We start from the raw sequence: 22,627 nt of genomic DNA, 5'->3' as shown, positions 1-22,627 counted from the left end.
TACACAAAGCTTAGAGGTGCCTGTTGTAAGTTATTTGAAGGTGAATGGTACAACTAATAAACTGACTATTGTGTGTATATCTGAAGCCGATAGCAGGAATTAATGTAAAATGGGTGATTATGCAGAACAGGTCTGTTAGCAAGGAATTCTAGACCTTGGAATTATAAGGTCCTCTCTGATAATTCTGTGATTTTAAGATATTGAGCCATAAAGTATTGGCTCTCAATAAGGTCTAAACAAAAACAATTAAAAAATGATTCTCCTATTCATTCATACATTCATTCATTCATTCATTCATTCATTCATTCATTCATTTTTAGTCAGCACTTTATCCTGGACAGGGTTATGGTTGATCTGGAGCCTATACCTCGAACATTCGACATGACACAGGAATGCACTCTGAATGGGACCCTAGTCCATCACAGAGCACCATGAACACACACATTCATACACTCATCCACACCTAGGGGTAATTTAGCAAAGCCAATCCACTTACTGGCATGTTTTGGGAAGTAAGAGGAAACCAGAAAACCTGGAAGAAACCCACATGAAAAAAAAGGACACCATACAAACTTCACAACGCAACGCAACTGTCTTAGACACCATGCAACTGTGCCACCCTCAGTGGCATGTAATTCTGTACCACTTATCCTACACAGGGCCGTGAGGAGTCTGGAGCCTATCCTATAGGGAACTCGGGGCACAAGGCGGGAATACCATGGATGGGGTGCTAACCCATTGCAGGGCACAATCGCGCACAAACTACGGACAATTTGGAAATGCCAATCAGCCTACAATACATTTACTTGCAAATTCATAACAATACTCCTGACTGTATTTGTATGAAATGCTATGAAAGTTAATGTGAAGGTAATGTCTGTACTGTCTCTTAAGATTTAATTTCAAAATTAGATCTCTTTCTCATGGCCTGTAAAATAATAATCTTACACGGAGATGAAAACAGTCTCCACTGTTAGAATTTTATACTTATTTCAGGTGCAAAGTTCATTCTTTTAAATCTGACCTGTTTCCGCAAATATAGTGTTCTTTGGTTTCCATTTTTGCCTCTTGACATGGTTCCAAATCTTAGCTGCTTTAATGTTTCAACAGATTTTGCAGAAGCAATTTTTTATATCCCCAACCATAGCAATGATTACACAATAACAAAAAGTACTCCAGTCTGATGGGATGCTTTAAAAACCGCCAGCTACAGACTGTACAGTTCCTTTGGAAATAGAGAGAAAAACATAATCTAGCACAGACTGATTAGAGATCGGCATCACTGGGTGTTTCATCATCGTCTCCCTGGTGCTGACTCAGCACAAAGCGCATAACAAATTTAAGTGTGACCTGTGTCCACATACTGTCTATCACTCTAAAGTGATCCACACACCCAAACCAAACTTCCTGACTAGCTGTTTTTAGATTGCACACACCCCCTGTCCTCAGTGATCAAACTGCAAACTTCTATTCGGTGCTGAGTGCTTCCATTAAACTAAGTAGTCCTCCACATTTAGCTTGCGTAGCATTTTCTTCACATAGCTGCTAATAAATAGCCCACTTCAGCACAGTGTATGGCCTGCTCTCAATAGGCACGTAATGATATACATTATTCTATAAACTAGCATGTTAATGTGAACTGTATGGCATAAATAATCAAGTGGACCTATTATCAGTTCTGATGAAATTTGTTTAGGTTAGGAAATCATGCTAGTAATTGCGCACTAGGGTCAGGAAGTAAAAGTCTCAGGAATTGGCAGCAGTTATTTGCTGAGTAGGTGTAACGTACAGTACAAGTAGCAATATTTATGCACATATTCAACCAAGGTCACAGAAAGATTTTGACAAACAACACAGATTGATTGTAAATGTGATTCCATTGATCTAATAATAGGAAGTATCTCTAACGAATGTTTAGCATTGGTGGCACAGCTCACATTCTTAAATTTCTTATACACTTTATTTTAGCACGTCTAGACTGTGGAGATTAATTATTTCTCTAATGGCGCTCTAGCAACCCAGAGTGTGACCCTTTACTTCATTTAACATGAATGAAAAAATCTCATACTAACCTTTACTCTCAGCACAGTGAGCAATCCATCTTTTATTTGACCTCATCTCCCATCTCTCTTCACCTGGAATAAGAATAAACAGTAGCATGTCATATGAAAGAACCGCAGATGGCTCCATATTGCCAGTTGAATCAGATCAAACCTTCTAATCTTGACCTACTTTTCCTCCCACATATATCCCTTTTACCAAGGTAGATAAACCCATGCTCTCACCACACATCTAACAATATAGAAGCAAAGTGCAGCATGGCGTGCATTCTGCATCTCTCCTCATAGCCGAGGTACACCGAAACAGTTTCAGCTATTATAAATCATTTACTGCACAGTCCATTCCTGCTTTAAGGGGGTACATTAGGCTATACACTTAACTCTGGTTGAAAATACTGTATGCTCTTCAAGGATCGCTTGTTTGTCATTGTATGTGTGTGCCATGACCTGTGACCTGGTGGCTTTCGTGTCACTTGAGTAACTGCTTTTGTATATATGTGTCTATTAATGATCATAAGACTTGGAGCGCCATTTTCATGCAGTGTAATTTAGTGATACTGTATAACACTGGTATATTGCAGTTTTTTCCTATTATTACCCAGTTGCTATTTTTGTGTTCATAAATAAACGCTAAAATGGCTGGCGCAGTGCAACAGGGGCTATAACGTTCAAAATGTATCATCATAGTGATATTTTTTAAATCCATAAGGACCAAATTCTATTGTACATTACTGCCTATGGAGATCCTGATGCTAAAATGGTATTTTCCTGTCCAATTTCTTCCAACATGGTTTAGCTGATGTACACTATTAATGTCATGTCACTTCAATATCAAGAGGCTTCTTATCCAAATAATAACTAAATATAACTGAGTCAATCATTTTATTTATATCAAATAAGATCAAACAGATCAGCTCTGGCTACCAAATGTGGATCAGACAATCGAGACATAATTACATGTGGACTATCGTTTAATTAATGCAATCAACTGAATGTCTGACAAAACTAATTCAATGCTAATGGCTACAGAGACCAGGAGTTGGCTGATATAGATCGTTCCAGAGGCTCGCACATGTAAGTGAAAAAGAAAATAGAAAACACATTTATTGTAAGTTTTGTCAGCCAGTTGGTTATTTCTACCCCTACAATATTGCAGAGAAATATACAAGTGGAATCTAATAGTATATTATTATCGAAATATTACTGCACTGAACCGCAGTCTTTAAAAAGAGCGAGATGAGATTGCTGACATTGTTTGGATCGTCTACCACACATTGTGGTAATGTACTCATACTAATGATGTGACTACATTACACAACATAAAGATTATATAATGCTGCATTTGTTGTATGATCAGGTATGTCATGTGGTAGGCAATTTAGGTTATAAACACACTACTTAATCTCAGAAAAACTCCAAGGTACCAGCAAAGACAGTTCAGCTTGGCAAAGAGACAGCGAGAGAAAATTAGACTTGACGTAAACATGAACACTGACTACAAACCTGTAATAATAAAGTGTAAGCTTTTATTGTCGATATTATACACCATAAGTGAAAAAGATCAATTGTGTGCATGAACATGAATTTAAAAAAACAACAACTTCTCCTGGGGAAAAAAGACAAAAAACAGTCTCGTCGTCAATACAGGTTTTCAGTTTTAATGTGATCAGGACATGAGACAACGGAGAGACAGCAGATATGCATGCAACCCCCTCTCTCTTTCTTTGCCTGCTCTGCCCTGGGCACCAATAGTTTGGTATCGCCAAGGCAAGCTGGATAGTTACCATGGAGATCTGTATAAACCTCGACTCCGCCACCCTACAAGACGGGTGAGGCCATGCATTTGGGCGTGCACACACATACACACACACACACACACACACACACACACACACACACACACACACACACAGAAACCCACACAGGTAGTCACACATCCCTGTCTTGTGCCAGAGGCTCCAATTTTTTATATGTGTGTAAATTAACTCATGTTTATCTAAAGAAGGAGAAAATAGCCCTTCCTCCTAATAGCTTACTCACATAACCAAGGCTGAGGGATTACCTATAAAACCGAATAGTGGATTTAAAGGATTATAACTATTAAAATTAGCAACACTTTTAAAAGCACAATTAACATTTTGGACACAATTACATACTCTGTTCTCTACACCTAATTTTAACATTTTCTTTTGTATTAAATGTTTTTTATTTTTAGTTTTTTTTAATGTGGCTGTGATTAAAATTAAACGTGTGTGCATTGTGTGTGTGTGTGTGTGTGTGTGTGTGTGTGTGTGTGTGTGTGTGTGTGTGTGTGTGTGTGTGTGTGAGTATCTAGGGACATGTGGAGTTCAGACCACAGTTCATCCAGAAGTGATTCTTTTCATTAGCTATTATAAATAATTTATCAGTGAGGCTGTTCTCTACAAAAACAGCACTTGCAGTTACATACACCATGTAGGCCACACACACACACACACTCTCTCTCTCTCTCTCTCTCTCTCTCTCTCTCTCTCTCTCACAAAACCCAGAGGCAGTAACTCCCACATAGATATTTTGTTACCATCATTCAGCACTTTTACAGAAAAGTCTTCAACTGCAGTAAGTACAAACATCCTGATCACATTCTTTACCATCATGTATAGTACCTTCAGTAGAGAGACAGCACAAAACATCAAGGGTTAATATTCAATCTTGCATCTACTCCTCTTTCTGCCTCTTTTGTATATCCAAGATGGAAGCACCATTCTCGAACGCACACGCTAAAAATAATCCTCCATGATTGGAGGGATGAAGTGTCAATTATTCTTATGCAAATGTGCCCAGTTTCTCACGTTTCCAAAGAGAAAGACCACAGATGGCTACACAGAAATCTCTGCGCGAGGCTACCAGACAAAAAGAGCTTGCATAATAATGTGACGCCGCTATTTGCATGTCTGTCTTCCGCCGCAATGAAAAATCAAGCACAGCGGAGAGGGTTCATGCAATCGTAAGTGCCTTGAAAACAGACAATATGGATGCGCTCATTAAAAGGATAGCTAATTTACATACATCGATGCAAAAATAGCACATTAGCATGCTACAGTTCTTTCCTAATACTTGATTATAAAAATGTTGTTGTTGTTTGTTTTTTTTTTAAAGACGAGATTTTCGTTCTCTTCTTATCCAATAAGCATGCCATTGAGGAAATCTTAAGGAAATCTGCACCCATAACCTTTCTACCCTTCAAATACATTCTACATTGAATATGTGACCTATTTTCTCACGTGTGGAACGTGTGGATGACGTGTGGAACTACTCAGACCTAATTACACATCTGAAGCGTTCGTGTTAATCGAAGCAAATCTCCTGCACCTGCCAATCAAGCGATTTCATCTTGAGAAAGCAAACCCGGGTTTGGTAAAATGTGTGCAAGAACAACAGAATTGTAAAAAGGAAAAAGGAAGACAAACAGTGAAAGAGAAAGGCAGGGGCATGAGCGAAAGAACATGAAGCTGCTCTGCCAGTGTGACCCGAACAAGTCGCTAAAATGTGATTCCTGACAGTTCGCTCACACTCGGCCTAAGAGACAGCAGCCTCTTTGCTTTCACACTAAAAACCATGATTTTGTCTCAGACAAGTCTGCCACCTGACACACCTGCTGTGGAAGCTCGAAACTAGAAAGACAAATATGCGGATAAGCTCCAGCAGGCTAGAGTGGAAATGGTGGACTGTTAGCTTTCAGCCCGAGAAAGAATGAGAATGATAGCATGTCACGAAATTAACGTTCAAAACAATGTAATACTGTATTATGCAAATTCTAACAAGCAAATTTCAAATTAGTTGGAAGAAGACCTATCGGTTTAACCCAGGTCCTCGTACTAAGCTAAGCATTAGCAACTTTTCCTCTGTCTTTTTTTAATGTAGGAAAGAACAGCCTGGTTTAAATGTTTTCCTAGTATGAAATGTTTAAACACGAGACAGGAATAAAGGAATGCTGACCTTCCCAGCTGATGCTGTACTGGAAAATGGGGGAAAGAACATGATAAAAAAAAGCTTTTCAGCTCCCAAAGAGTGGATCAAGAAACCTGCTGTGGCATCCTGTTACATGGTGACAATGGAGCTCTTTCAAAATGAGTCGAAACATTGCAGCCAGGTCGTCAAGTTCTGCTGATTGTCTCACACAGGGTCAAAAGCGACAGGAGAGAAGGAGTTTGTGGAGTTATCTTAGACGATAATGGCCGTCTCCGGTTCGAGATAGGCTTGCTGTGTTAACTTTGTTTTGACCCTTCTGTCTCCTAAACTATTGTTGTCCAAAGAGTCAGAGACCTGTCATACCATTTATGCCATATAACCATCTGGATGTTGGACTATGTTACCAATTTTGGATTGACTTCCGCACTAATATTGTTATTACAAAACGATGACACGTTAGAACCGGTTTTAAGACAATTCATCGTAAGAATTTTCTTGAAGTCATCAGATCCAGCAGGATTAAAAGAAACTATTAATCATTCAGATTTTTTGAAGAAATATGAGGCACTCAGAATGATAATCGATTTTAAAAATCCTGTAATATTTCTTGGCTACTCAGTCATAGTTATAGTTAAAACACATGCCTACGCTTTTCAGCCATTAAGGCCTTCATCATGGTAAGTGACTTGCTAACATCTAGAAGAAACAGCCCAAGAGCACCCATTTTGACTTGCCTTGATGAAGGCATGTGTTTAAACTGTTACTATGACTGAGTAGCCAAGAGATATTAAAGGCTTTTCTGAGTGCCTCATCGTTCTTCAGTAATACACCAGAAGTAGGATCCCCATACCAAAGCGCACCAGAGGGATATGTTTATCTACACCCGAGCAGCACTCTATGCAAACGTTTTTGATAAACTATTAATCATGTATATCCTTAGCTAAACTTTCTCAATGTATTAGAAAACCGTTTTACAGTATTATGTGGAAATCTTTAGATAATTCATTTGAGCATTCCCAAATAAATCTTATTTCACAAACATCTTTAATCATCATAGTCGAACATTTGCAATTTATAATAATTCCCACAGTGAGGTTAAGGTTGGGACAAGGCTAATGTAGTTTGTACGTTTTCCTAACACCTTATTGGTATCTACGCACTCTGTCCTTGTTTGAATTCATACAAATAAATGCTCATGACATCATGTTCCTTTAGCACAATGGCTTACTCCAGGTCAAGGTCCAGTTACAAAGGTCTGGATAAGCAACTAGCATGACCGAATGGCTATAGCAGTTACCTTTTAACACTTAACCGTGTCATGAAAGTGTGTGAAATCTCTCTCCTTTCTGAGCTAATGTCTTTAGCCCTGTAGCTAGTCTGTGGTCCGATGAGCTGCTTTCAGCTAAAACATTTACATGAATGCATGTCATTGGATAAACCGTAACAGAGGATCTGCTAGAGCTGCTGGTTCAAAACTAGCATCGGTGAACTACACCCAGTTTTTTCATACATTTATCAGGTCTGCTACAGTATTTCTCAAGATCTCACTGAAATTTTTTGCTGGTTTCATATCTGGACCACGGTCCACTAGTTGATATTCCATGGCTAGTTGATTACTATTAGCCTAACATGACTCAGATTCTGAACTATGGTATTAATCAGTCTGTATAGGATTTCATGGAGTTTTTTTTATGATTGTTGCGGCCAAAAATGCTTGATTTTGCTGCAGCTTTTTTCAAGATTTGCAATGCAACTTGTGGCGTTATTGGTGGGTTTTTGAATTGGCGAAACTGCAATTGCAGGAAATTATTTCAAACGGTCTTTCACAGTGATGAAATGAGACCTTTCAGCTGTACTCATGTTCGATGCATGTGAATCGAAGAGGGCTTTGACTGAATGCACGTTGTGATGATGTCACATGATGCCCAAATCTGGAGAAAATCTGCGGTAATTTTGTACAATTGCAAGCTTCTCTGAATATTGTGGGTTTTGTGTTCATTTCTGCGAATCGTGAAACCCTGGAGGAACTGTTTAATACAACTGTAAAAGATCAGGTTTGTGACCTGCTCAAGACTGACCCAACTAATTATTCATTATTTAGGCTTATTCCTCACTAGCAATACTGTATCCAATGTAGCAGATATATGCATGGCCTAGATACTGTCACCTCCATGATGGACAAAAGCTCACACACACTCAGAACTCTGTAACCCAATGTCTTTTATTTTCACCTACACCCCCACTCCTGAAAAAAAAAATGTGTGTCTCTATGTTTGTGTGTGTCAAACACATCAAAAACCGTAAGGTGAATCCTTTTGAGCTGGCAGCACGGTTGGCCACAGGATGAATAAACATCCATGTCAGGGGAAACTGATACACTCCCTTTTCAGCCAGACGGGCCTCTCGTGGGAAAAACAGCTCATACACAATGGACAGAGACGGCCTTTTGTTGAGGCTCTCAGAGATGTGGGCTAGCTCTTCTCTCCAGCCTGTGCCATGAACAGACCACTCCCCTCAGCTCTCACAGTGACTCAAACACACACACACACACACACACACACACACACACACACACACACACACACACACACACACACACACACACAGTTTGTTCCTTCCTTCAGAAACAACATACAAATCTTTTTGATTCTTCTTTGCAAAGAAAAGACATTAACAAGAAAAAAATGTTAGGAATAGGAAAAAGAACGAGCGAGAAAGTGTGTGTAGCTTAGCCCATGCTTAAACCACCCCCAGAGGGGGTTTAACACCAGATCTAAATCCTTGAGATAGTGTCCTGCCATGACATCGCTCTAAAAAAGTCCACATGCTAGAGCCCACAGCAGGTTAGCCTGGGGGAATTTATGTACTCCTTTGACCAAGATTCAAAGATTTTAGCTTTAGACAGCTGAGGGTTTGGGGGTAAGGGGGAAGGTGGGGGTATTTCCTCATTGGGTGGGTTGCTCAATCTTTCAGTCTTCATACTGAACCTGAACTTGACATTGATGATTTTCTCTCTTTTCTCACAAGAAATCACACTGGGTCATTTCCTTGAAGGAAAGTGTTTGACCACATACCTTGTCATTTTATATTTTTAGGATTTGGACAGTCAGAGGAGAAAAAAAAAACATCCTTTAAACTCCATTTAGAAACTCACTCCATATTCTTCTTTTATGCTAATTTCATTTACCATTTAAAGCATTGCCACTAATCAATACACTATTCTCAAATTACTGTTAATATTGACATCTTAATTGGTCTGGACTACTCTGACTTGAGAAAAGTTGGCTCTCTTTTTTCCCCAGGCAATCACATAGACACCTTCTCTCCCTCGCCCAATTGTTTGCTTTCAGCTCCAATTTGGGGCACAATAAAGTTGTTATGCATGGCAGGTTTGGAAATGGACGTGGCTCGAGCTGGTGCTAGAGTCTGGCTCAGTTACTGGGGCCTGCGAGGAGGAACTCACATGCTGATGCTGAGACGTTCTCAGGCTGATAAAAAATAATCATATTCAACTCAGATGTTGAAATCTGGGGACATGAACAAATCTTCTTATACACCATTGCTCTATGGAAGAGACTTTTAAAAATATTACTATTACTGTTCACAGTCTATATGAATCCTCTGTTCATATGTGTTATATAGCAAACATAATACCTTATAACACTAAGGTATTATATTAACATTAATACTAATGTTATATCAGTAACACTTTCTATAAAGGCCATGTGTATAATGACATCCATAAACATGCTATAATGCATATCATCATATGTCATAACTCTAGGGCATATATATATATATATATATATATATATATATATATATATATATATATATATATATGCCCAAGAGTTAAGACATATGATGATACCAGGTCATAGCAGGCTTTAAATAATGGGAGCATTTAAAACAAACAAACAAACAAAAATATTTTAAAGTGTGAATAAGATATCAAGGAGAAACCAAAGGTGAATGTTATGATATAGCATATATTATAACAGAGACTGTGGATTATTGTGCATAATATTCTTACAAACCTACTGTATATTAAAATGCATTATGTAATTCGACTCGCCATTTATAAAATGCTTGGAAATGGTATCTATGTTATAATAACTACTTATGTGCAGCTATTTTAGGCATTAAAATATGGTATTATGCATGCTATATAATATGCTATGAATGCATTTATACTGCATGCACAATTCATAGGCAGTGTTTCGGTATAACTATATTTGTGGATCTTTTTAATGTTAAACTACAATAAATAATAAGCAACAGACAAAGTATTTACCAGTAAAGCAAAAGTAAGTTGTTCCAAAGCATGCTTATTGGTGAGTTTAATATGGTATTTGCTCTGTTACGTGTGCACAGAAGAAAGTGCTTTTGTGGGGTCCTGAAATCGGGTGACCATATGTGCGAGCGTTCTGTATCTTTCTGCTACACCGCCTCACACAAGGGGGACCACCATAACTTAGTTTGTCTACCATACAAAGTTTCAGCCAAGCTTGGATGGACTCATCAGACGTCTTTTCTTTGAAACCAATGAAGCTCAAAAGACCTCCAACAAAGGAGCTAATCACTGCCTCTTTCCTCAGGCCTAGTCCCGGTTTCTCTTTTCACCAGCTGAGCCTTAGATCATTTCTCAACGCTAGCTGGCCTGTTTAGCGATCTGACACGGCTGTGGCTATTGTTTCTCTTTCTTTTGATATGACTTCATGAAGCTGTGAAATGTTTGTACATTTCATTTTAATGTGCACTGGGAGCGTGCATAGTGTGTTTAGAGATATATTCAGACATGCATGTTAGGTCATGGACAAGTCAGGGTAAAATCCATCCATCCTCCTACACATGTTTACAAAGCACTGTGAGATCTGGTGCAGAGGGTACTGTGCCATGAGATACCAATTTGCGTATGGCAATACGTGGGACTGTGTGTCAAGGGCTGGATGTTTGGTGTGTGTGTGTGTGTGTGTGTGTGTGTGTGTGTGTGTGTGTGTGTGTGTGGTGGGTGTGGGGCTATGGCAGACAATGCAGCCCCAGGCTCCTCTATTCTGGCTTTGACCTTGAACCTCAGCAGCCTCCATTCCCATGGATTCAGACTCTGTGTGTGTGTTTGAGTGCATGTTCTCTCAATCTCTGCTTCATTTCTAATCCTGCATACAATCATCCAGTGAATAAAGCACCCAAGAAGCAAAGTTGTTCTCTTCTCACAACCACCTACAGAGCCTGATCTCGCTCAGAGCTGGTAGCTTAGCTACAACTGCTAATGCTACACCACTGATCTTTGCTCCACACTCTTCATGACCAGAAAGAGGAAAGGGAAAAACAAATGAGATTTTTTTTTTCTGTCAGTGATCAGACATTGACAACATGTTATAAATGAAACCTGATGAATAGATCTGGTTTGATTTCATGTGAATGAAGTCGTAATAAGTAATGGGGCGAATATTTATATTCTAGCTGACTTTCATATGGATAGAATTATTAATTATACTTAAAGTGAACTGTAAGCATTGCACATGAGTGCTTGTTCAGACATGTCTGGAGAGCACATTCAATTAAGAAAATTATTGGCATATTTTATTAATTACCAAATGGTAAGTATGATAAAATAGTCTATATCCCACACACACATTACGTGGCCACAGTAATTTTTTTATTAATTAACATTAAGCCCATAATCTAAAAAAAAAAAAAATTATAAAACAACAGTAGATTCAATATTTCAGCCATGTTTAAGTTTCACACTTTCTGCCACTGTACATGAAATTCATAGTGCAAACAATAGTATGCGCTGGATCAAGTGCTATTCTATAAGATAAAGTGAAGGTAGACGCCACATTGTTAAATTAAACTAAATATGATGATTACAGTTAGGAATATTCATGCAGCAATTTATTGGCAATATACCAGACTAGTTGTTTATTAGAATGCTTGCCTTCTTCTCATTCATAAATCCTTGTATTAGACTTTTTAAAACTGCTTTCATGTTACATCACATTGCAGTTCACAGCAAATAATTGCATTTGCTTCTTCAGTCTACATTTTTTTAGGCTTAAAGGCTTACGTTTAAAGGTGGCACTCTAGATGGTACTGAAAAAAAGTCTTATAAGCTGACTTTGACTATCAACATTGCCTTCATAAATTAAGAGTTCATTTCAACTCTGAATACACCCTATTGGTATTAACTAAAGCTAAAGCTCAGGGATAATTTTGAGCCGTTTGTTACTACCTTTATTTTTATCTGATGGAAACCATGCATACCATTTAAGGCAACCAGGGGTACTTATTTTTGTGAGTTTTTGCACGATTTTAGCTGTTCATACTTGGTACATACTATGTCTTAGTTCTGACAACTAACTACTGTAAGTAGTGTAATATTTGGTAATGCTTTACATTAATATTTCCTTAACTGGCATTATTTAGGCATTTGTTAACTAGGGTGCCCGTTTTCCAAAAAGAGGACACCACTTTTTTTTTTTTGATGGAGGGGTGGTTTATTAGCATTCAAAACAGTGTTACTATGAATGCAGACTTTAATACACTGAAAATGACACACTATTAGCATCACATAAATATATATAAATGAGATTGGTTTCACTCTGCCCACATGTTAATTTTTTCCTACATTCTTTTGAATGTCCATGGAATAAAATAAAACATCAGATGCCACAAGTGTACGTTCTTCCTCTTATACCATTATTCACACATTTGAATAGCCATGTAATATGAAGTGTTACAATGTGATATCATGAAATTAAAAATGACCTTGTATGGCCATGGACATTGATTTGACTCAGGACAGCTGTCATTTGCTGCTTCTGTCAAGCAACTGTCTGATGCTGTATACAACAGTGCTTCACCTTCGCACGTTTGCTGAGAGTAGGCTTGGTTGAGAGGCAGGAATTTGGCCAATAGTTGCTGCAAGCCTTTTATAATCGACCAACTGGTGTGCGAGAAAACGGGAATTACAGAGAGGGGTTAAAGCAATGCAAATATGCGCACACATGATGCAATATTTCTCCATAAGCACATCATAAACTAAAGCCAAATCCCGGACATTTCCTCATATTTAGAAATCCTGGTCGGATGCTTTTTTAAGGTCCGAAAAAGCGGACATGTTGTAGAAAAAGAGGATGTATGGTCACCCTAAGTTAACGCAAATAGCCTTGTCGTTCGACACCACCAAATAATATTAATACAGTAACACTTAAAATGTTTGATATATAACAATAAACCAAATAATCATGAACCTGCATAAAGCAATGTTCATAACATGATTTTCTCATTTTTGCGAACTTATCTTTAACATTACTTATTACATGTGTATTTCATTAACGTTTAAACAAATTTCAATAATACATGTCAGCTTTCTTTGCTTATTAATTATGACGTTCACTACTTGTTCAATGTATTCGATGCAGTAAATAATGTTACTTAAGTGGAATCTTAAATAACTAATGTATGAAATTGTATGACATTTGTATGAAAGTTCATGTACTATAATAAGGGCCAAACTGATTGTTTTCTATATATATATATTTTTTTTATAATTTAGAATTATATAAGAATTTACCATTACCTATTTACGATGCTTTATTTAGTTAACCATCTGTATACTGAATACTAAAACAATGACTATCACTCATAAATATATATATATATATATATATATATATATATATATATATATATATATATATATATATAATCCAATCAAACAATAATCAATTTTGCCAACCATTTAAAAAAAAAAAAAAAAAAAACACAGAGAGAGCTGAAACTATGACTGTTAAAGTATGTTATTGATAAATAACTACATTACCTTTTTTCTTTTCGTAGCATTATTCTCAGTCAGAGACAACGCCCACACTAAGTAGAAAAATGATGGATCATTGTAATGAAATCCAAATCAATACTCCGATATTTTATCACAGAATGAATATTTTTGGACAGAACAAGTTCTTCCAATTTTAATGCTGTGTATTTCATGTATAAACATTATATTGTTTATTAATTATGAAAGCCAGGGTCAGTGTTAACCCTAACCCTAACATTAACCTTCAACAATTTTGTCAATATTCAACTGTGAGACATGCAAGGAAATGCAAAAATATTCAAAATTCGGAGTAACATAAACAGAGGTTAACATCAATTAGCACACAATGGAGTAAAAGTTACAAAGGTTAAACCCCTGAAGACGAAAAATGCAGTTTGCAAGTGTTAGGGTTAGGAGTGGGATTAGACTTTTACACATATAACATCAAATGAAATCCAACCGCATCACTCTCACTTGTTTGAATTCCTACAAACCATGTGATCTAGCTGACTGAGTTTCTATAATATTAACAGTATTTTCAGATCAGTTGCAGAGTCTGTGGTATTCCCTCCCTCGCGTGTCTGTTGCACTGGCAGAAAGGCAGCAAGGATTCCTCACACTGCCCTACATTCAGCTGAGTGATCCAACACACATAGCCTTCTGTCACAAATAATCATTAGAGCTCCAGCCCTCCTCCTCCACACACTCTCTCCCGCTGTATTAAATATTAAAGATTTCCAACTTTCAACTGGGTGAGTGTTAAAGCGACCTGCCATCAAAACGCAGACATACAGTAACATGCATATGTGCTTCCTCTTCTACAATGTACAAGCTGGGCTCAAAACCGTCTCTATTAGAGTGCCAATTTAGCCTTTCAGCACCTTCTGCATCATACGATGGCTGGGATCACATCAGAAGCTATTTCTCCTCATTCTTCCCCCATGCCTATACCTGCATCATCTTACATTCTCATTTCCTCTCTTTCCCTCTTTGTCCATCCCTTTGTTCTGATTCACACAGAGCGCATTCAAAGGCGCACGCATTTTCTTGCATGTCAGCCAGCTAATGCTTTCTCAGGAGAGTGGAGTGACACTCGTTCTGCCAGCCACCAATGCAAGTGTCATGAGGTCGACATTAATTACTTGCTTGTGCATAACGTTTCGTCACCACAGTGATATGCCATTAACGGAAGAGGCCAGACGAATGAACGGACGCTTACTCTGCGTGCAAATGAGGCACCCGTCCAACCCTTGGCACAGATTTGGAAATTGGCTGAGTGCCGTGGCATACACGTCCCTTATTAGAATTTAATAAGGGAAGCGATAATGTACCTCTGCATCTCTTTTAAACGCAACAATGGATTGGAATATGCGCAGAGGTGAACGGGGAGGGGCGTCGGTGTACGGGCGAATCCCACGGCTCGACACAAAACATAAAGCCTCAAGAGATTTGCCTGATATATGACAATGAGGGTGAGCTACCACTCTTAAAACGAAACTTTTTCTTTTTTCTTTTTTTTTTTTTTTTTTGCGGAAATAAGGGTGCTTCTGTGTAACCGGCATGCGTGTCATTTGAAATAAAATGTGACTCACACCAGTCATGTGACGTTTCAGAAGCGCACGCAGTGACCAAGTGAAATTATACCTCAGTGTTTGTGAGTCTGCGAGCAGAACGATGAACTAGGGAGGACAAGGTCGTGAGGAAAGCCGAGGCAGAAACATGTGAATCAAACCTCACCCAAAAAGAACCTTTGATGCGATGTGAAATTGCAATTTTAGCCATGTGTTAAAGAATACATTTTAATATGAAATATTATTTTCAGCCTTTATATATATAATACGCATGCCACTACGTCATATACTGTATAATAACAGTGTAATTACTACGTAATTACAACTCGGTGCTATTCCACTATTCATGCAAGAGTCTTATGTGTGCACACGCATGACACACACCAGCTTTAACATAACCACAGCCCGTAACACCACACACGCCGTCCTGATGGAGCACAATTAGAGAAATTCCAGACAGAAGTCATCAGACGCTGTTTCAGAAGTAAGGGGGGGGGGGGGGGGGGGGGGGGTGCACTCCTGCCATTTTGGGTACAGACTGTGGCCATTATCAAGCCAATTTCCCAAGTACAGAAAAGCATCCGAAGAACAGAGAAGCCGCCACTAACAGCGTGTAAAAATCTCCAAAGGGGATAGGGGGTAACAATTTCATATGCAATTGTCATTGTCACTCACAGGCTCTATACGTCTGCAGCTTTCATTTCGTCAAAGCAAGCAAGAGCTATTTCCAGTTGCAATAGTGGGTGGTGGTGATGAGGAATGGAGGGGGGGGAGGGTTCAACCTCTAAGGCCTCACTTCAGAGTGTTTCCAAGGTTTCCGAGTGCATTCCTGTGCGTTAGCCATTAACAAAATGGCCCCCTAAAATGTCATATATGATTTAACATAGGAGCAGGATAAGGAGCAGACAGTGAGTTTCACAGACGGGGCTGCAGATCTGAAACGAGTTGACAGGCCAGGCAGAGATCTGAGTGCCGCTACGAGGCTTTCTCTTTGTGCAGTCTTATATTTGTTCGTGGTGTTTCCCTTCTTTTCGGTTAAATCTACAGTCAACCAAAACTCTGTTTAAAAAGGCACATATTTAGGAAATTGTCATTTTACAGCAAGATATGAAATATTTCTTTGCATACATCACTCTTCTAGGATAAAGACTAGCATGTGGTCATTCACTCAAAGAGGGAAACATCAACCAGAAAAGCCTTCTAACAAGGATGTAAGCTATTCTACTGGGTTTTCTCACTTCATCTATGGTAACAACCTACAAAGCTTTTTTTTTTTTTTTTTTTCTTTTTTTTTTTTTACATTTTCTTTCTTTCTCTGTCAACCCCACCCTCTTTTTCTCTTCCTCTTGCAGATAGATTTGATGTGAAGATGCTATGACAGACTTGCTCTCTCTCTCTCTTTCTCTCTCTCTCTCTCTCTCTCTCTTTCTCTGCAGCTGGCATGAAGGATGCAGTAGAGTTCGTCTATGGTAATGGGATCATGGGAGAGTGGCCTGCCTCTGCGTCTCTGTCTTTCCCTCTCTCACACACACACTCCCACGCATAAATACACCCAAACAGGGTCCACGCCATACCCCCCCTCCACCCCACCCCGCAAAAGAGTGGTCGCAGGACAATGGCACTATTGTTGCCCCCTTGTTTTGAAACCCCAGGCAGAGAACAGTTGCTGTTTACCCAAGCCATGGCGTCCCTCCGATCCGGATGTTAATTAATTGGAGGGCTCCTGATTGAGCTTGCTCTGTGCACACAGCACAAAAACAGGCATTCAGGGCCACGAGGGGAAGGAGCGCTCTCATGGCAAAATGCCGACTTCTCTTTCTGTCCCTTCCTCCCCTTTTACATGCCAAACTACTCTCCTCTGTCTTCTTGCTCTCACTATCTCTCGTCTTCTGACCCCTTTTAGTCTGCATCCTCATTGAGTATGCAAGACTCGCCTACTCTGATTTGCACACCTGCCATTTTCCACACACACACACACACACACACACACACACACACACACACACACACACACTGAATTATAAACCAAACCGAAAAAAAATGCTTATAGTGTCCATTAATTTTTTCCAATAATAATAATAATAAAATAAGAATAATAATAATGATGATGATAACAATAATAATAAAAACAATAAACAATATATAATAATAATAATAATAATAATAATAATAATAATTATTATTATTATTATTATTATTATTATTATTATTATTATTATTGGAAAAAATTAATTGACACTAAAAACCCAACACTTTTTGTTGTTGTTGTTGTTGTTGTTTTTCCTTTAATTTGTCACCTGTCTGTACATTACAAGTCAGGATTTGCTGTTATTCGTATATGATGCAGATCCAGTTGTGAGTAATTCTAGAATAGCAGCGTTGCTTTCACATACATTTCCACATCACATTATGGACAAGTCCATAGCGGTGCAGATTTGCATGTGTGAATTTTCACTCCCCACACGATCACGTCTCTCCCTGGCGCTGCCCAATCGGCTAGTGGCAGTATGCAAAGCAGCTTCATGAATATGCTTAATTAGGTGGGGCTGGTGTAATTTTTTTGGGCTTATGGGATGTGACATTTGTAGGGCAGATGCATAGATCAGCATAAGCAAGAGTGACAAATACATTATCCTTTTCCTCCGCATTATAATGTTTTACGGTTCCATGAGAATATGTTTGTGTATACTCTCGCCTCTCTCTCTCACTCTCTCTCTCTCTCTCACACACACACCTTTACTACATATTCATATCCTTTCTGATGCTCCCAAACACACACACACACACACACACACACACACACACACACACACAAGCACACACTACAGTGATAGGCATATGAGATATGAGAACACAACACCAGAGTTGAGCAGAACAAGGAGAGACGTCTCTCAAGAAAACCTTTTTTTGTTGTTGTTGTTTTTTTTGTTTTTGTTTTTTTTTAACTTTTGAAAAAGCTTTCGATGTTAAATGGTGTTTTGCAAGCTACATTTATTTTTTCTGCTTGGAAATGGTTTGGCATCTCATGGCCCTTCAATATGGAAATCAAAATCCCATTTTAGACAGTAAGAGTGTCACAAAAATGAGTTATTGGAACAAAGAAAAAAAAAACAAAGAAAAAAAGGTCAGGACACAAGAACAATTTCACACACACACACACACACACACACACACACACACACACACACACACACACACATACACACACATTTATATATACACACAACTGGCAAATTGAATAAAAATACCAATCATTCACAGCTTTGAAGCAAACGTGTACTATTGTTTAAAGCGGTGCAAGCAACATTCACGGAAACGTTATTTATTTGAAGCTCCAGCTGAGTGGAGAACGGCTGTAACGTATTCGTTAATTAATATATTTGAAACCAAGTCCAATCCTTACATTAGACTTCATCCAGCATGCATATTAATAGTAGGGAAGAGGGGAAATATGTAGAACATAAGCACGTATGGGTCAAATTGAGATAAATGCCCCACGTATACGTAACACTTATATGTAAACTATAAACTCGAACATATGCGTTAACACACATTCACACACTCATACTCATGTTGTTAACTGTTCGCTGTCCGGATATTACGACATAATAATAAAGTGATCTGGAGCTTATGTGGCAGAAATAGAAAATACACACACTCATACACACACACACACACACACACACACACACACACACACACACTAAACATATCAAGAAAACCCTCTGCACACCATCACTTAGGTCATATGGATATACACTTCACTGTCACACCCACATGTATGCATATATATATATATATATATATATACTGACATCCATGCATACACACTGGCATGTTCTCCAAGCTCCTACCTCCACCTCTATCTACTTCTCTTCCTTCCCCCTTCCCCCACTCTCTACCTCTCACACACGAGCACATACACATGTGTATGCTTACACACAAACCTCACACACACACACAAGGCGCATGGCAAGGTGTAGCTCATACCACCCAGGAAATTAACTTGACATTTTATGGAGACCAGAAGAGGGAAAAAAATATGGGGCGGTAAAGGAAAAAAAAAGAAAAAGAATGAAAGATCAGCCGAGGCACCGATAGTATAAAGCATATAAAGCTACTCCTGAGCTCCGGTGGCACGTTTGCCAGGCTTTGGAGGATCTGCAATGCAGACGATGTGAGGGTGGCCATGGAAAAATGAGCTTTTTTTTTTCTTCTGTTTTTCGCTGCCCGCCTTCTCCTCTGTCGCTCTGTCTGTCTGTCTGTCTGTTATCCCTGTCCTTCTCTTTTTCTTGTCTTTCTCGCTCGGCCTGTCGTCTGCTTTCCCTTGACAAACGTTTCACTTCTATTTTCATATCCAATTCGTCTGGTCCCATTGGCAGGGGGTTCCGCTTGATGTGAGGTTAACAAAATGATAGGAACGGGGAAGGGACAATCTCACCTCGCTCTAAGCTCCCAATTAGAACGATAGAGGCGGCACGCGTGAAGGAAAGCGCCACTGCTGTCTGGCAGGTGCGATTTATTTCATATATGCATGCGCATGGCGAAGAGAGATGCGTCTTTGTATTGTCTCTGTCTTTTCCCTTTCTGGGATTGAGACACTGGGTGTGCGATCAGGGTGCGAATGACCACATTCAAACACAGCCACGGCTTAGATGCATGAATTAATTTAGCACTTTACCTCTTCGCCCCCTTCCCCCCTCACTTTTTATCCCCCCCGTCCCTGTACACAACACACACACACCTACACACACACACAGTCTGTGGTTGGATGCTGCTCTATTAGACATGCAGGAATGTTAACATCATTATGCATTATTGTAAGTGTCTGTCTATGCTTTCACACCCCAGCCCCCTCTCACACTATATTGTGTCTGAGGTCTGAGGAGAGGCCCAGACGTGTGTGTGTGTGTGTGTGTGTGTGTGTGTGTGTGTGTGTGTGTGTATGTGTGTGTGTGTCACACAAATCACAAATGTGGCATTGTCTGCGGGAGGGCATTATTTTAATCGGCTTTCATGTGCTGCTGCGTACAACTCGCTGATTTCCATGAAGTCTTGAAAAGATGCACACAAACACCTGAATAGCGTCAACGCCATCGTTAATCGCTCCGTAAGAGATGACTGATATGTAGCCTACTAACCTATTAGTCAAACCTTTATCGTTATTAAGTAACATCATTTTCATATTGGTAGGAGGGATCTGTAAGATCTATGAAGCTTCTTATTGATCTATGAAGCTTTTGGTGGATTGTGAAAAGTCATTTGTCTAAAGACTTGAAGGAGGATATAGAAATAGCCTCAGATTAGAAATACAGAAATAGATTACGGTTTAATTGTTCATTTATTTAAAAAATCCCATGCGAATCAAACGCAAACCCACGCTTGCATCATAAACAATTTTAAGGATTATCGTTAAAAACAATGAAAAGAAATTGCTGACCGCGCACTGAATTCAGTCCAGATTTAAAAAAATCTAGCAAATTTTTTTATTTTTTATTTTTTTAGTTTTTATAAACTGCATGGTGTAAAAAGTGGTTTATCATTAAACAATATTTTTTATCATTACTACAAAAACTAAACTGAAAACTATGAGTGAAAAGAGAAAATGGAGAAAGTGGTGGCCTGAAATGAGGCAAAGTTCGATTTTCATGGCTTTGTGTTGTCTTAAAAGAGACAATTTCAGTGAACCGTGGGGTTGTAGTATAAAAACGGCTCACGTAATATCAAATCAGAGGGCCTGATGCAAAACAGCTGAAATTAACATGACCCGTTAGAGCCTTTAAACTTCGTCTCCTGTGTAATCGTGGAGAAATATTTAAAAACGCAATCACCTCAAAATGGCTGCTTTGCGAAGGTAAACACCCCCCCCACACACACACACACCACCACCACCTTTTTTTTTTTTTTTTTTTTGCTGTGCGTCTTCTCTAGCCTGTCTTATCCACTCCTTCCTCTTGCTTCCAGCGATTTGCATACATTTGCATCGTTTTTTTTTTTTTTTTTGTTATGCGCTTAGCCTTTGTTCTCGGCATAAAATAATGATGTGGGTTAAACTCGTGCAGTACAGCACTGTTACATCCCGTTCGCTACTTGGATATTTAACGAATGCAATGTTGCTCTATCATCTTTAATTATAGATCTCGACTAGATCACTTTTTTTCCGGAAGGAGGGAAAAATTGGAACATGAATAAGGATCAAAAGCTGATTAGTGCAATACGTTTCTTTTGAAGAAGGTTCTCGAACAGGGAGGGGGGGGAAATGTGTGCTATGTGTGAATGTCATGGGGTGTGTAAGACAGCGCTGGGCAGGACTAATGCCGGGCGCAATTATTTACCGAATATGATCGATAAAACTGGGATCATTTCTAAGCGATGCGACATGACGCATAGATACACTTTACATACTGGTGTATTCATCCCATTAAAATTATACGGTACTATTTACATATATATGTAACTATTTGTAAATGTTTGATGAATCAAACAGAGCTGGAATATTCAATAAGCACGGCATGTTGTCTGCATGAGCTCATTTTTGCATGTATGGTTAATTGTAATCGTGCAAGCTTATTAGCTCATCTGAGCGAATGCTAATCACATCCTAGTGATGCATATGCAGGGAAGAGCTGTGTGTTACACATAAAACTGAATGATAGGAGCTGCACGGGAATAGCATGCATGCTAACATTAGAGAAACCGAATCAGGAAGCAGGATGCGTCAGTTTCCAAACAGGACAGATTTGAACTTATTAGTGTGAACAGCAAATTCAGTTAATGAACTAATTCTCAGACTGGTGATATATAAAAGAGCATGGACGAATACATAAATAAAGAACTCTTACACTGAATTATGTAATGAATAGCTATGATAAACCTTTTTTCCAGCGAACAAGTGCTGTTGCAATTCCTAAATACACTCTAGTTCACCAGACACTCATAAGGACAGTGTTATGTTTTATATCGTCTAGTTAAACGAGACCTTACCGTTGATCAGAAATCATTACTGAGCCTCCAGATTGCAGGCAGGAGGACGTGTAATTTTCAAAGCTTGACTGAACTCGTCATCCTGTTTTTAATTGGCTTTAAAAGCACATATCCAACCGGCAGCAACAGTAATTAACATCGAGTATTGCTCGTCTACAGGGATGGTTGTTTTTTTTCCCCAGCTTAACTGTAAGCTCCTTAAAGCTAAATGTAATGTTTCACTGATTACACTTATAGCC

The 22,627-nt window shown here is 38.8% G+C and overlaps 1 long non-coding RNA gene across 2 annotated transcripts in view; it reads right to left on the bottom strand.

Annotated features, from left to right (window-relative positions):
* Positions 1–22,627, bottom strand: part of LOC108255391 (uncharacterized) — a 45,018-nt gene that overhangs the window by 3,577 nt on the left and 18,814 nt on the right. For both annotated transcript variants that reach the window (XR_008393264.1, XR_001810081.3), the window contains exon 3: positions 2,073–2,135. This is a non-coding gene — a long non-coding RNA (uncharacterized LOC108255391). The remainder of the gene's footprint in view (positions 1–2,072; positions 2,136–22,627) is intronic.

The sequence above is a fragment of the Ictalurus punctatus genome, chromosome 22, assembly GCF_001660625.3.
Source record: "Ictalurus punctatus breed USDA103 chromosome 22, Coco_2.0, whole genome shotgun sequence".
NCBI lineage: Eukaryota > Metazoa > Chordata > Actinopteri > Siluriformes > Ictaluridae > Ictalurus > Ictalurus punctatus.
The sequence above is the reverse complement of the archived record's forward strand: the minus strand, read 5'-3'. Positions and strand labels throughout refer to the sequence as shown.